We start from the raw sequence: 13027 nt of genomic DNA on the forward strand, positions 1-13027 counted from the left end.
GAATAGCATTGCAATTTCATTTGTTTGTAGATTATTTACCTAAATGAAAGTGTTATAAATGCAAGCTGTGTAGTTATAAATGGTGGCAGGAATAGACAGTTCTACTCTGCTTTCTTGGTAGTTTAATGTATTCCTTGTATTTTTGCTTACAATAAGTATTGGGTTGGATCATCAATTTTTTTTGTAAGCACAGATTGAAAAAATTACTACATAGTCTTATTAATAACCCCAAAATGGAACAGACTGAATATATTAAGTCTATAGGCAATTAAGCTTGACTTTCCTTGTATGTGCACTAAACATCTGCAGATTGAATGCTTCAGTGGAGTTGGTGTCAAGTAAATTGTTACATTATAAATCTTTAAACTCTGCAGTGACTGGCATGAAACTTTATGTAAAAAGACTCAACACAAAAGAGTTACAGGAAAATCAGAATTGTACCTATAAATCTAAATAGTAGCAGAAATAGAATTTTTTAAAAAAATCAAATGCTAAGAGTAGCTAGAAAATTCATTTCCAGGCTTCAGAATGTATCACTTTGAAAAGTGCATGGAGTAGGGAGAGAAGAGTAACTGGTCAGATAATACAGTTAGTTGCTTGAGAATGTGTATCTTTCTGGACTTCCGGTAGTGCTGCCACGCTGAATGGTGGCGTTTCAGAAGCCGCCTGACCTTGGGAAGCGTTAAGCGCTAGGAGACAGTGAAAATCAGCTGTTCTGTGGCACTGAAGTCTCTCCCTCGGGAGAAGAGGGAGAGACGAGCTTGTCTGGGTAGAGGTAGAGCTCCCCTGTCAATTCCTCAACTAGTTTGGGGGTTGATAGGGTGAGTTCCCTCGGAGCCCAGGCTCTCTCCGCTTCCAGGACGCTTTCACTCCATAAGGGAGTGGAACCAGACACGACAACTACATCTGCTGCTTAGATGGGACTGTGAGTATTTCTTCTCTGGGAAGCAGGCAGAGCGAAACAGGAGGATTTGAATTTTCAAGTTGGATTTTAACTTTAACTCAGATTCATTATCTTCTTCAAGTTTTAAGCTGATTGAAACGGAGCAAAAATGGCACTGGAATGTAGCTTTCTTGTATGAACTGACAGTTTGGGAAAGTTGCTACATTTTGCAACATAGCATGAGATATAATTTGCAATTGATTCTAACCAGTACCGGATTTTGTGTATTTGAGAGTTTGCTTTTTTTTATTGAAGGATAAGGAATTTGGGAGAAAAACTTTTATTTTTTCTCCCTCTTCCTTTTCCCCCCCTGAACTTTGATTCTGCTAGAAGAAAGAGGAAATTGAAACTTAAGAGATGGCTGCAAGGCGTGGGGGAGGCCCTACAATCTCTAAAAGTGCCATTTCTTCACCTTTATCACAAGCTGCAGGGCAAACTACAATGAAACCTACAGTACAACCACCTTCCCCACCACCACCTGCATTTACATTGGCAGACATTCAGCAAGTTGTGATGCAATCAATGCAAGTATTACAGCAAGAAATGAAGGAAACAAAGGAAGAATTTGTTAATCAAAACAAGCAGATGAGGGAGGATATAGTGCTTGCACTTCAGGGCTTGGCTGCACACATTGAACGTCTGGATGTTCGTGTGGATTCAGTTATGGAGTATGTTGAGAATTTGGAAAATAAAATTATCAGTGCTGAACAGAAATTGGACAGTGCAGAGATTAAAATTGACAGAACAGAAGATGAAATTATTTTTTCACAATATAGAGACATGGAGTTTGCATTGCGTATAAGGAGTTTGAGAGAGAACCCTAAAGAAGTTTTGGAATGGGAAGTGGCACAGGAGAATGTGTATCTTCCTGAGGGTTGCATAGTCTGAAATGGAATTAGTTAGAAGTTACTTCTGCAAAATTTGCTGGTTTTCTAAATTACAAAATAGTCTTGTATCAAGGCATCTGATTACACATCATTATTTCATGACTGGGAAATACCTATTGTCTAAAGGACTGCAACATAATTGATATTGTTGGTAATAGCATTATATTTTATTACTAATAGTTCTACTCACATTTGCCAAACATTAATGAGTTGCTAAATCAGCAGGTGCATGTCTTTTGTGGAATGCTATTGTGACCCAAATGGACAAGAGTTCCCTTTTAAAATCACTTCCAGATAATCCATCATTTTGACAAGTGTAGTATTAGCTTGAATGCTGAAAATAAAACAGTTTAAGAAATTATTTTCTGGATTTCCCTATCTTCCCCTACTTGAGACACAATTAAGAGGACTATGATTGCTAGGTTTTTTTTATAGTTTTATCATTTATAATTTCTCCAATAACTTTTCCTTAAGTGCACAGAAAAACAATAAAACACTGTAAACTAAGTAAACAAGCAAGAAAAAAAAAATCACTTTCTTCTTTTTTTAAAAAAAAACCCTCTTCAGCTCGCAGGAGAAAGCTAGATAGTGGAACAAAAGAAAAATGGTAATTAAAAACGTTTCTGCTGAGTGTCAAACCAGCAACTTTTTTCCTACTAAGAAAAGCTTTTAGACACCATGCTGTTTTAATATAAATGATGAAGTCAAGGTTTTATAAACTCTTAGATCAAGGCAAATATTTCCTCCACTGAGAGAGGATTTCTTCTATGAAATACAATGTTTGGGTTTATTTGACTGGTAAGAAGAGGGCAGGGCAGGATTGGTCCAGCTGCAAGAAATGCAGTTTTACTCATTTTACCGCAAGATTAAAAAGATGTTGAAACTCCAAAAAGAGTGCAGAGAACAGCAACAAAGATGATTAGGTGGCTGGAGGCTAAAACATATGAAGAATGGTTGAGGGAGCTAGGTATGTCTAATCTAATGAAGAGGTGAGTGGATAGCTGTCTTCCAGTACTTGAGGGCCTGTCACAGTGAAGAGAAGGTCAACCTATTCTCCAAAGCACCTGAAAGCAGGAGAAGAAGCCATGGATGAAACTAATCAAGTAGAGATCAACTGACAGAAGTTAATCAGTGGAATGGCTTGCCTCCAGATATTTTGGGTGCTTCACCACTGGAGGTTTTTAAGAAGAGACAGGACAGCCATTTGTCCAGAATGCTATAGGGTCTCCTGTTTAAACATGGGGTTGGGCTAGAGGACCTCCGAGGTCCTTCCAATTCTGTCAGAAATAGATATTATATAAAAAGAAAAAGGCTTCCAAAGTACAATAGGTAAAAGCAGCCAGAGGTGACATTTACAACAGGAGGGAAGTGACTAAAGTCTGATGTATGTGTCCTCAAAAAAATGGTAACTGACTATTTTGGTGCTCGAGCTCTCTGGCCCAGGCTGAGAATTTTTTTAATTTTTAATTTTAACTGGGTTTTTATTTTTCTCAGGGTTTTATTAATCTTTTTAAATTTGTTTTTAACTTTTGTATTGATTTTCTTTTAAATATCCTGTAAACCGCCCTGAGTCCTTCGGGAAAGGGCGGTATATAAATCTAAATAATAAATAAATAAATAAATAAATAAATAAATAAATAAATAAATAAATAAATAAATAAATAAATAAATATGTCTTGAGACAAAGAGCCCAAGTGAGTTTTGTGGATAGATTTCATTTTTGTGTAAGTTTTACTTTACAGATCTCCTAATGTTGAACAACATAATTTTAAATTTACAATTAAAATCAACCCAATATTTTTAAAGTTGTCTCTGCCTAGTTTCTCAGCTATTCCATTTCAAAGAATTGGCATTGGTGCAATTTTCCTTAGTTTGACTCTGGATCTTGATGGTCAGTTGAAGCTGGCTAGATTTTCCCACTGTAAACTAGCTCATTGGGATTGTTATATTGGAAAACCACAAAGAATGTTTATTTATCAAGTGAATCTGAATCTGAATGGTTTAAACTGTGGTGTTCCAGGTTTAGGAAGGCAATATACTGAAGCAATATAATACTTCAGCTCCTATAAGGGCAGCAACCTTCTTAGACTGTAATGCAACTCCAACTTGATAATGACTACTGTCTACCTTAGGCTAAGCTGAGGTCCAGTCTGTGAAGGGGAGTCTGGGTTCAGATGGCCCAAATAGCCTTCTCTGCAAAAGGTTTACAAGTGAAAGGGAAGACCCAGGGTTGACTATTTCTCTCTGCAGTTTTCTCTTCACAATGGATGGAGAGAAAAAGAAAGGAAGATGACTGTTGTGTGCTCCTGGCTACTTCCTTTCACAACCAGTGGTAAGTTCATCTGACCAATAATTGGCCAAGACACAGTTAATACTTCCTTGTTTTGTTTATTGCAATAAGGGGGGGGGGAGAAGCTATCAAAGCTTCGTTCTCTCCTATGTTTATCAACCCAAATCAACATCTTTATATATTCCTTACGCCAACCACCCATTCCTCCTTGTTTCCCATTGGCTGAGGTACTATGAGGTTACATTCTGTGTGATCACCTTCTACATATTTCCTACTACCCTCCCTGAACATACTAAATCATACATTGCATGTGCATTATAATTAGCAGATAATGTATGTAAGGTGTGTCTAATAATATTTAATAAGATATTGAGCATGCTCTATTGTCTTGTTTTTGAGTTCACGGTTATTTTATTTCTTAGAACAATAGGTTCTTTCCTGTTTTTCCCCATTCAGTTAGTTTGCTTGTTATTCAGTCAATCAATCAGTTTATTATTACAGCCATAGGCCAACACAGAAAATAAAACATAACTAAATAGAACTGAACACAAGAAGGCACAGCAATATATTACAACTAATGATGTAATCAATGGCTGACCAAGGTCTGCCTAGTTTTACAGACAGTATAACAAAACCTATCTACCTTCAGAGAGACTGAGTCATACTGACCTGACAATAAAAATACATTGAGTATGGTCTAATACTGAATAAAACACGTGATAAAATTAATTATAAAAGATTATTAAAAAGATCTAAAATATTTATTCATGTTTCTGGCGAATCCCCAGAGCTACTGTGCAGAATCTAGCCACCTGCGCTGTGATCACTGACTGCTCGTCCTTAAGCATCCACTGTAGGTAAATACTTTCCGAACGACCAGCTATTTTCTCTTGCAGCTACTTCCTCTACAGCTAATTCCTCTTACAATTTTAAATTTTGGAAACGTTTCATTTACTTCTATCAATGACTAACTGAGAATATTCTTCCAATTTTTAATACAGAATCAGTGCACAAAGGTAAAAGTATTGATAGTACTCTCTCTCTCTCCCTCCCTCCCTCCCTCCCTCCCTCCCTCCCTCCCTCCCTCCCTCCCTCCCTCTCTCTCTCTCTCTCTCTCTCTCTCTGTGTGTGTGTGTGTCTCATATTCTCACATGCTCAAGGTTGACTCAGCCTTCCATCCTTTCCAGGTTGATAAAAAGAGGGCCCAGATTGTTGGGGTCAATATGCTGGCTCTGTAAACCGCTTAGAAAGGTCTGTAAAATACTATGTAGCCTTATATACATTTAAGTGCTATTGCTATTGCAAATACAAGTCCAATCTCAGAAAAATGGGGATGGATTAAAATATGGAGTCAAAATGAACAAAAGGATCATAGGTTTTAAAAAGAGGGAAAGTAAGCCAGGTGACTGAGTTGGATTAATGCTTAATTACCTAATCTGCACAAATCAGTTGAGAAAATGTTAATAGCCCTGAAAAAACTTTCTTCCTACCCCTTCCCTTTCTTATTTTCTTTAATTCTGGATGACAACTTCTGCTTCTACTAATAATATTTTGGACTCATAAATATTAGCAATCATTCAGTAGAGTTGGAATATAAATTGGCTATGTGTGGAATAAAATTTTGAAGCAATCCATAGATCACAATTTTTTCTCAGAATGCTTGTTGGAGCAATACTGTAATGCAATATAGCATTATTTAAAGGCACCTGTACTTAGGAGGAAAAACAAATTGCAGTGTCAAGCATAAAAAAGGTTACGAGAGCCTAAAGAAACCAGATTAGTGTTTCTCTCCTACTTCACAAAATTGAAAGAAGTAAATCAATTTGTACTTATTTCCATTATGTCCTGAGGCTATTTCCTTCTTTTTGGACAACTTTTTAACTTTTTTCCCATTAAGTTTTTAACAGAGTTTTAGAAAGTTAAAGATGCAAAGCACAAAATGAGATAGTTGAAAGAGTGAAATTTTTAAAAGTACTTATAATAATAATAAGTTGGAAGGGATCTTGGAGCTCATCTAGTCCAACCCCCTACTCAGGCAGCAAACCTTATGCCATTTCAGGCAAATGGCTGTCCAGTCTCTTCTTAAAAACCTCCAGTGTTGGACCATTCACCACCTCTGGAGGCAGGTTGTTCCACTGGTTAATTGTTCTAACTGTCAGGAAATTTCTCCTTAGTTCTAGGTTGCTTCTCTCCTTGACTAGTTTCCATCCGTTGCTTCTTGTCCTGCCTTCAGGTGCTTTGGAGAATAGCTTGACTCCCTCTCCCTTTTGGCAGCCCCTGAGATATTGGAACATTGCTATCATGTCCCCCCACCTTATCCTTCTCTTCATTAACCTAGACATACCAATTCAAGCAGCCGTTCCTTATATGTTTTAGCCTCCAGTCCCCCAATCATCTTTGTTGCTCTTCTCTGTACTCTTTCTAGTGATACAGTATATATTTTTTTCTTTTGAATGAAGATGAATCTATGTGTCCCAGGATAATGTTCTAGGATCCAATCTGGGTCGGTCACCAGGACCGGAGGTTGAGTCTTCCAAGCTTTTGGACTTGTGCTGGAGTCCCCATCCTCAAGGAATTTCTTTCTAGCAGAGTGTGAGATGTTCTGTGTGTGATACTTATTTATTTTTCCCTGTTTTACTTTTGATGATCGCTCTTATTTATTTTCTGATGAAAATGTGAAAAAAAAATTGAATTTTATTTTTAACCAACCTTAGGGACATTAATTTACCCTAATAGATGGTTTAAATTTTCTTTAACAAATACGTGATAAATCATTTTTAATGGTAGAGTACATAGTGTTCCTCCACTCAGGGGGAATTCTTCTTGACAGAAATATTGCAACTTGAATGGTAAAAAATGACTATGGTTGGTTACCATGTCAAGCTGCACATAAATACTTTTTATGTCAAATCAATAAATGTTCTGGTGAATTGTTGAATATTTTTTTTTATTATTTAGCATTATATGTCTCAAATTGGGCTGCAGGTAAATACATTGTGGGGTAAGCCCTGAACCACATGGCATAACTCATTGTTATGCAGCATAAAATATAACATATCAGGGCATGTGCAAACACACATCATATCTATTTTATTTTATATTAGATACTATACATTGTAATCACAAAGTAATGTACGATTTTAATTGCAACATTTAAGTTTATGACTGCATGTGCTAATGCATCATATGTGTATGTGCATGACAATATTCTTTTTCTGAAAGAAAAAAAAACTGAAGAAAAAAAGGTTCCTGAACAATGATTAACTTTGGTCCCACTGCTCTGTCTGAACCTGAAAATTCCTCATTTCTGAAATATGATTATAAATGGTTTGCCTGAGACTAGAACTTTGCTTAACTATCTGGATTAATTATGAAGTTTGGGTAAGGTTAATTTTGATCTGCTCAAAGGATATTTTTTGGCCTACCAAACTTTGGATTTCAACTCACCCATCCCAACAACATGGAATATGTCAGTGAACTGTAAAACTCAAGGATATTTGTTATTTATGTAGGTTATACATTCCAAGAATGAAGAACCAGCTCCATATAGTCAGTATGTTTTTTGTCTGACTTCTGAGGCAGTCCCTTACATTAGGACTTGGTTTTTATATTAGTACTCAATGTTCTTTTTTAAAAAAAATAAAGGCTTTCCGACCCTCAGATACCTCATGTTAACCCAGCTTTGATTCATTAGCTAGGTAGATTTTGATTTTATCTGAATGATGGAGCTGCGTTTTTAGCATAAGTACCAGCTGTCAGCATCAGAATATTTCTGCATATCTTCCTGCTAATGTAATTATAGGAACAGCATGGCATAAGTAAACCTCCTGATATAAGCATGATTTAATGCAACAAAAATGATATGTATTTTGCTCCCTCTTTCATCTTAGTCTGATTAACACTAGGTTTACTCCTATAAATTGTAGCATCCTATATTATTGGGCAATACATTACAAGCATCATAACATTCAATACTACTTGTAATAGTTGCATTTTAGAGCTCTTATAACAGCTCCAGAATTAGAGAGAAGGTAGAATTTGGTTTTTGTGCAAGTCTGTTTCTAGCAATATAAGCAGAGCGATATCCTGCCAGTAATTACTGTGGATAATGTGAAATGTATTGCCAGCAGGTAACAGGATTATGTATTAAAAGGGTTGGCAACTGATGCCTGTTAAATTAAAATATGCTGAAAATTATATTTTTGTTATATCATATTTTTGTTGTTATATCTAGCTCTTTTTGAGTTTTCATGCAAAATTATAATAGATGGATGAGTAATTGAGTTTTATGGTGCTCCCTGAGTGCTTCCAAGTATCATAACACTGAATGGGTGGAGGCTCGTTCTCCCCTTAAGTGCACTTAGAAATTATTAATACAAAATTTTTGAAAAAGATTTACTTAATCCTGCAAAGTAACACTTCTGCTAAATCAGTACTATTTTTTCTACTGGTTTTGCATTGTTTGCTATATATTAAGCTTCAACACAATTTGATTAAGTAGGAACCATGTAGTTTATTTGTGTGTGTGTGTGCATGTGTGTGTATATGTGTGTGTGTGTATTCCAACTCATTTCATGTTTTAGTTATTACATTTATTTTATTCAGTATTTAATCATTTGCTTAGGCATCATTTTAAAAAGAATATTGAAAAAATAAATTAATAAGCAAAATATACTTTTCGTATTAGAAATTATAACAGAAAAGCATATACTGTTTTAACTCTTCCACTTTTCATAAAATGTTTCAAACAACTAAATTGCAAAAAATCAGTTCCTAATAAACTGTGGTTAGACCCATGTTTTGCTTGGTTTTGTTTTTCTATCTGGATGTTTTATAGACATTACCTCCAAAAGATAGAGTGGAGAGAAAAGTGAGATTGGTTCTTAAAGCAAATTATTTTAAATAAATGCCTTTAAATAAGGGTATTTAGGTAGTTGTATGTCTTTTTCCATTAAGAAATAATTCATAGGCAAGACAGCTTGGTATAATTAGCTCTTCAAGGTAATCCAGCTAGGAAGCATAACCAGGAGTATTAATGTAGGACATGACTAGGCTGAGCCCGAGGGAGGGGTCAAATGCATCATCAATCATCACCTTGAATTCCTTTGACTTTTATCTACGGCCAATTTGCTTTGACCATTAGTAGCTCAGATTCTTTTAGAGAACTTAAGCTTGCAATAAATCTCTGCACTCTTTTGAACTGCCTGAATCTCCTGATTTCCATGGTGCTTGACAATCAGCACTTTATTACACTATAATATTTAATCTACTGTATATTAGGTTACAATAAACAGTATTTTGCAAGACCGAAAATATTTCTCCCTTTTTCGTCTCTCGAAAAGTAAGGAAGACTCTTACTCAAGCACTTCCCATCATTTCCCCCTATGTGTTATCTGCCCATTGCCCTAGGCCCGGGGTGGTGAACCTATGACATGCATGCCACAAGTGGCATGCAGAGCCCTCTTTGTGGGCATGCGTCCCATTGCCCCAGTCCTAGGCCTTCAGCTGGGTTTTATAAAACCTTTTTGCTTTAGGCCTCTGCTGCCATGTGCAAAAAAAAAAGTTTCAATCGATCAATCAATTTCAACTTCTTGCGGGAAAAATGGATCTTGCAAAGTTGGAATTTATTGATTGATCTTTTTAGTCCCAGTCTGCTGTTACCACTGCAGCCACACCCACCCAATGGGCCATGCCCACCCAATGGGCCATGCCCACCCGGCACCCAACAATACATAAGTGGGTTTTGGGTTGCAGTTTGAGCACTTGGTCTCTAAAAGGTTCACCATCACTGCCCTAGGCTGTAGATCTTCCTCGTATCTCCCAGTTCGTTCTCACATACCCCATCACATTCTGTTCACTGTGAAATGTTTTTCACTCTACTCTCCCCTTGCTCTAATAGGTTAGACTTAGCATGTCCCGTAGCAATAGGAAGTATCCCCTCCTACCCAGTGCCTCTATACCAGATTGCAGCAATGCGATTGCTGTCATGATAGCAGCCAGGTCATCTCACCAGGCTTTGTGAAAGCGCAACTGTCCTTCAATCCAGAATTGTGCTACTTTTTTTCCCCTTTAACTTTAACTCCCCTTTAACAGTGCTGGCTATTTCAAGCCATTAAAACCTATAGGCCACGTATCATCAAGATGCAGATGGCATCTCATTATACTTGTTCACGCTGGACTGAGAATGTGATAGAAGTATTGACTTGAAAGCTATAAATAAAAGGCTGGATGAGAAGAAACAAGCTGAGACAGATTCTTTGAAAGGTAAAAGGGCTGTTTGTCCCAAAAATTGTATAGTTCTGACCTGTCCTATTGGATGGATAAAATAGCACCCTTCTAAAACATGCTTTTCATCTCCTCCTAGAGTAATGATTTTTAGGATTGGCTGCACAGGATACTTTGCCTAGTATCATAAGTAATAATACCCTGGCAGTACTAACTCATAGCCTTATCATCTCTGGAATCATCTAACACAATGGGCATTCTGATGAAAGACAAAAAATGCTAGAGCCTGGCACTCAGACAAATCAATCATCAAAAGGTACATAGAGATAAACAATATTTCAAAAGAGACAATAAAAAAACCCTTTAAAAAGACCAAAACACCCAGCAATCAACAACTAGCTAATCAAATATTAACACCAGGATTAATATCAGATCAACAATCAAATAGTAATAAATACTCAAGTCAAGGAACTACTAGCTCGGACAAACAATCAAAGTGTAAACAACAGCCCAATCAAGGAACTACCAAGAAAAAAAAATGAACTCTCCCACCAATGCTGACAGATAAGCTTATTTATATATAATTAGAGAGCAAACCCCACTCTCTTCTAGCATTGATGATAGCACTCCATTGGGTAATAAAACATCTGCAAAGCAATAGCAATAGCACTTAGACTTATGTACCATTCCATAACGGCACTATTCACATCCTTTCAAATATATATATAGTCATTTTTACATACATTTTCCCTCCCTCATTCTACTGAGCATTCTTTCATGCTTCTCATTAATTTAAACCCATGTATTGTTACTCCCTAAAATAATTCTTTTCATTCTCACCCATCCAGGTTTATTCATTATGATGTTAAGTCAACTGAGGCACAGAAGCTTTTAGTATTAAAATGAAGGTATAAACCAATTCATTTTAATTGTATCTGTGCAATGTGTAACATTCCCTTCTAGCAGCAAGGAGAATGCCAGAGAGTGCCAAGCATCTGACTTTTGGTCACCTGACCATCAGGATGCTGCAATGGTTGCAAATGTGAAAAAACAATCTCAAGTTACTTTTTCCAGTGCCATTGTAACTTTGAACAGTCACTAAATGAACTGTTGTAAGTCGAGGATTACCTATATATACCAGATAGAAATATGAAATTAAGCATTTCAAGCTGTCTCTCCCTGTGCAGGAGAAACAAATCATGCTCTTTTCCATGATCTCATATTTCTATCTGGTACTTCACAACTAACAACAACAAAATTCTTGGCCTCTTTTTCTACACTTGGAAATCTTTCTGAACTCAAGCAGCTACAAGGCAAATTTTGGTAACTATTTTATTGGTAATTCAGATAACCTTTCTGTTTACATTAGTTAAGGAAAAAAATCACATTAATCAGTGAGGTGCACCACCAATTAAGTGAAATTCAGGAATGTACTAAAAAAAATCTGTATTCAAGTTTTGTTCAATAAACCTATGTAATTGTATTGTGTACTTGCTACCTTCTGTAGTAATTATGCCCACTGGGGCAAAGATCCCGAGAGACGATGAAGTAAGATCTCTTATTTTTCTCTTCACCTTTCAGACATGGAAATGTCTTTGTTCAATTAGTTCTTATATTTCCATGATCTCATTTTCATTGTCATGGAAATCTCTCTAAGTAACAGAGCATCAGGGGAGAAGTGATCAACTTTTAGGTAATCTAGAAGGTAATGCAAGACATGTGGAAGCAGCTAAATCCTGATTGCAATCAGAGGCTGTTCTACTCACCTTCAGAGCTTTGTAGTGGTTTAATTGATGATTCTCATGAATCTGTTTTCGTTTGATTATAACTTAATTATGTTCTGTTTTTCATTCTATTATTGTACTGTGTTTTCTTCTTTATTGATGTACACAATCCTTTAAGTGCATCAGTAGATTAGATTAAAAACAGGAAAATGACAATAGTCAGAGGATGAAAACTAAAAAAGAATTGACTGAAGACTGCTAATATGTCTCCAGACTCCCAAAGTCCAGGAAAACATTTTGATGAAAAAGATTCACAGTTATCTCTAATTTTAATATATTTTATTCAGTAGCCTATAAAAGAAATACAATGTTTTATTGGGTAATTAATACACTAGTAAACAGAAGGTTGCAGTTTTTAAAAAGAGAAGAAATTTTGCAACTACCAAGTTATAGGCAGGAAAGATATCCTCATCCCTTGGTACACTTAGATATTACATACCTACTTAAAAAGGGAAAGTTTTAATGTCTTTTTGACTGCCAGAAGTGAACATGCAAGTTGCAACTTCATAAACAGTATACATCTTGGCTTCTGTTTACCTTAAATAAACAGTCCTAAATTTAAGCTACATATTAAAACATTGTATAGACTGTTTCATGGTAGACAGATGCTGATTAGCAACAAACATTCCCATTAATTGAAATAACTTCTGTTTAGAAAAAGAAGGAAATGAAATATAAGAACTAATTGAACAAAGACATTTCCATGTCTGAAAGGTGAAGAGAAAAATAAGAGATCTTACTTCATCGTCTCTCAGGATCTTTGCCCCAGTGGGCATAATTACTACAGAAGGTAGCAAGTACACAATACAATTACATAGGTTTATTGAACAAAACTTGAATACAGATTTTTTTTAGTACATTCCTGAATTTCACTTAATTGGTGGTGCACCTCACTGAT

At 36.1% G+C, this 13027-nt stretch overlaps 1 protein-coding gene and 1 long non-coding RNA gene across 2 annotated transcripts in view; both read left to right on the plus strand.

Moving 5' to 3' along the window:
• The window catches only part of LOC310643550 (follistatin-related protein 5-like), a gene marked incomplete at its 3' end in the record, with an annotated part of 154866 nt that overhangs the window by 129716 nt on the left and 12123 nt on the right, over nucleotides 1–13027 (plus strand). The window lies entirely within an intron of this gene.
• Nucleotides 4958–6958, plus strand: LOC310643449. Its single transcript, XR_014493078.1, has 3 exons — nucleotides 4958–4977; nucleotides 5308–5371; nucleotides 6580–6958. It is a non-coding gene; the product is annotated as an uncharacterized lncRNA (long non-coding RNA).

The sequence above is a fragment of the Vipera ursinii genome (assembly GCF_947247035.1).
Source record: "Vipera ursinii genome assembly, chromosome: 7".
Classification (NCBI taxonomy): domain Eukaryota; kingdom Metazoa; phylum Chordata; class Lepidosauria; order Squamata; family Viperidae; genus Vipera; species Vipera ursinii.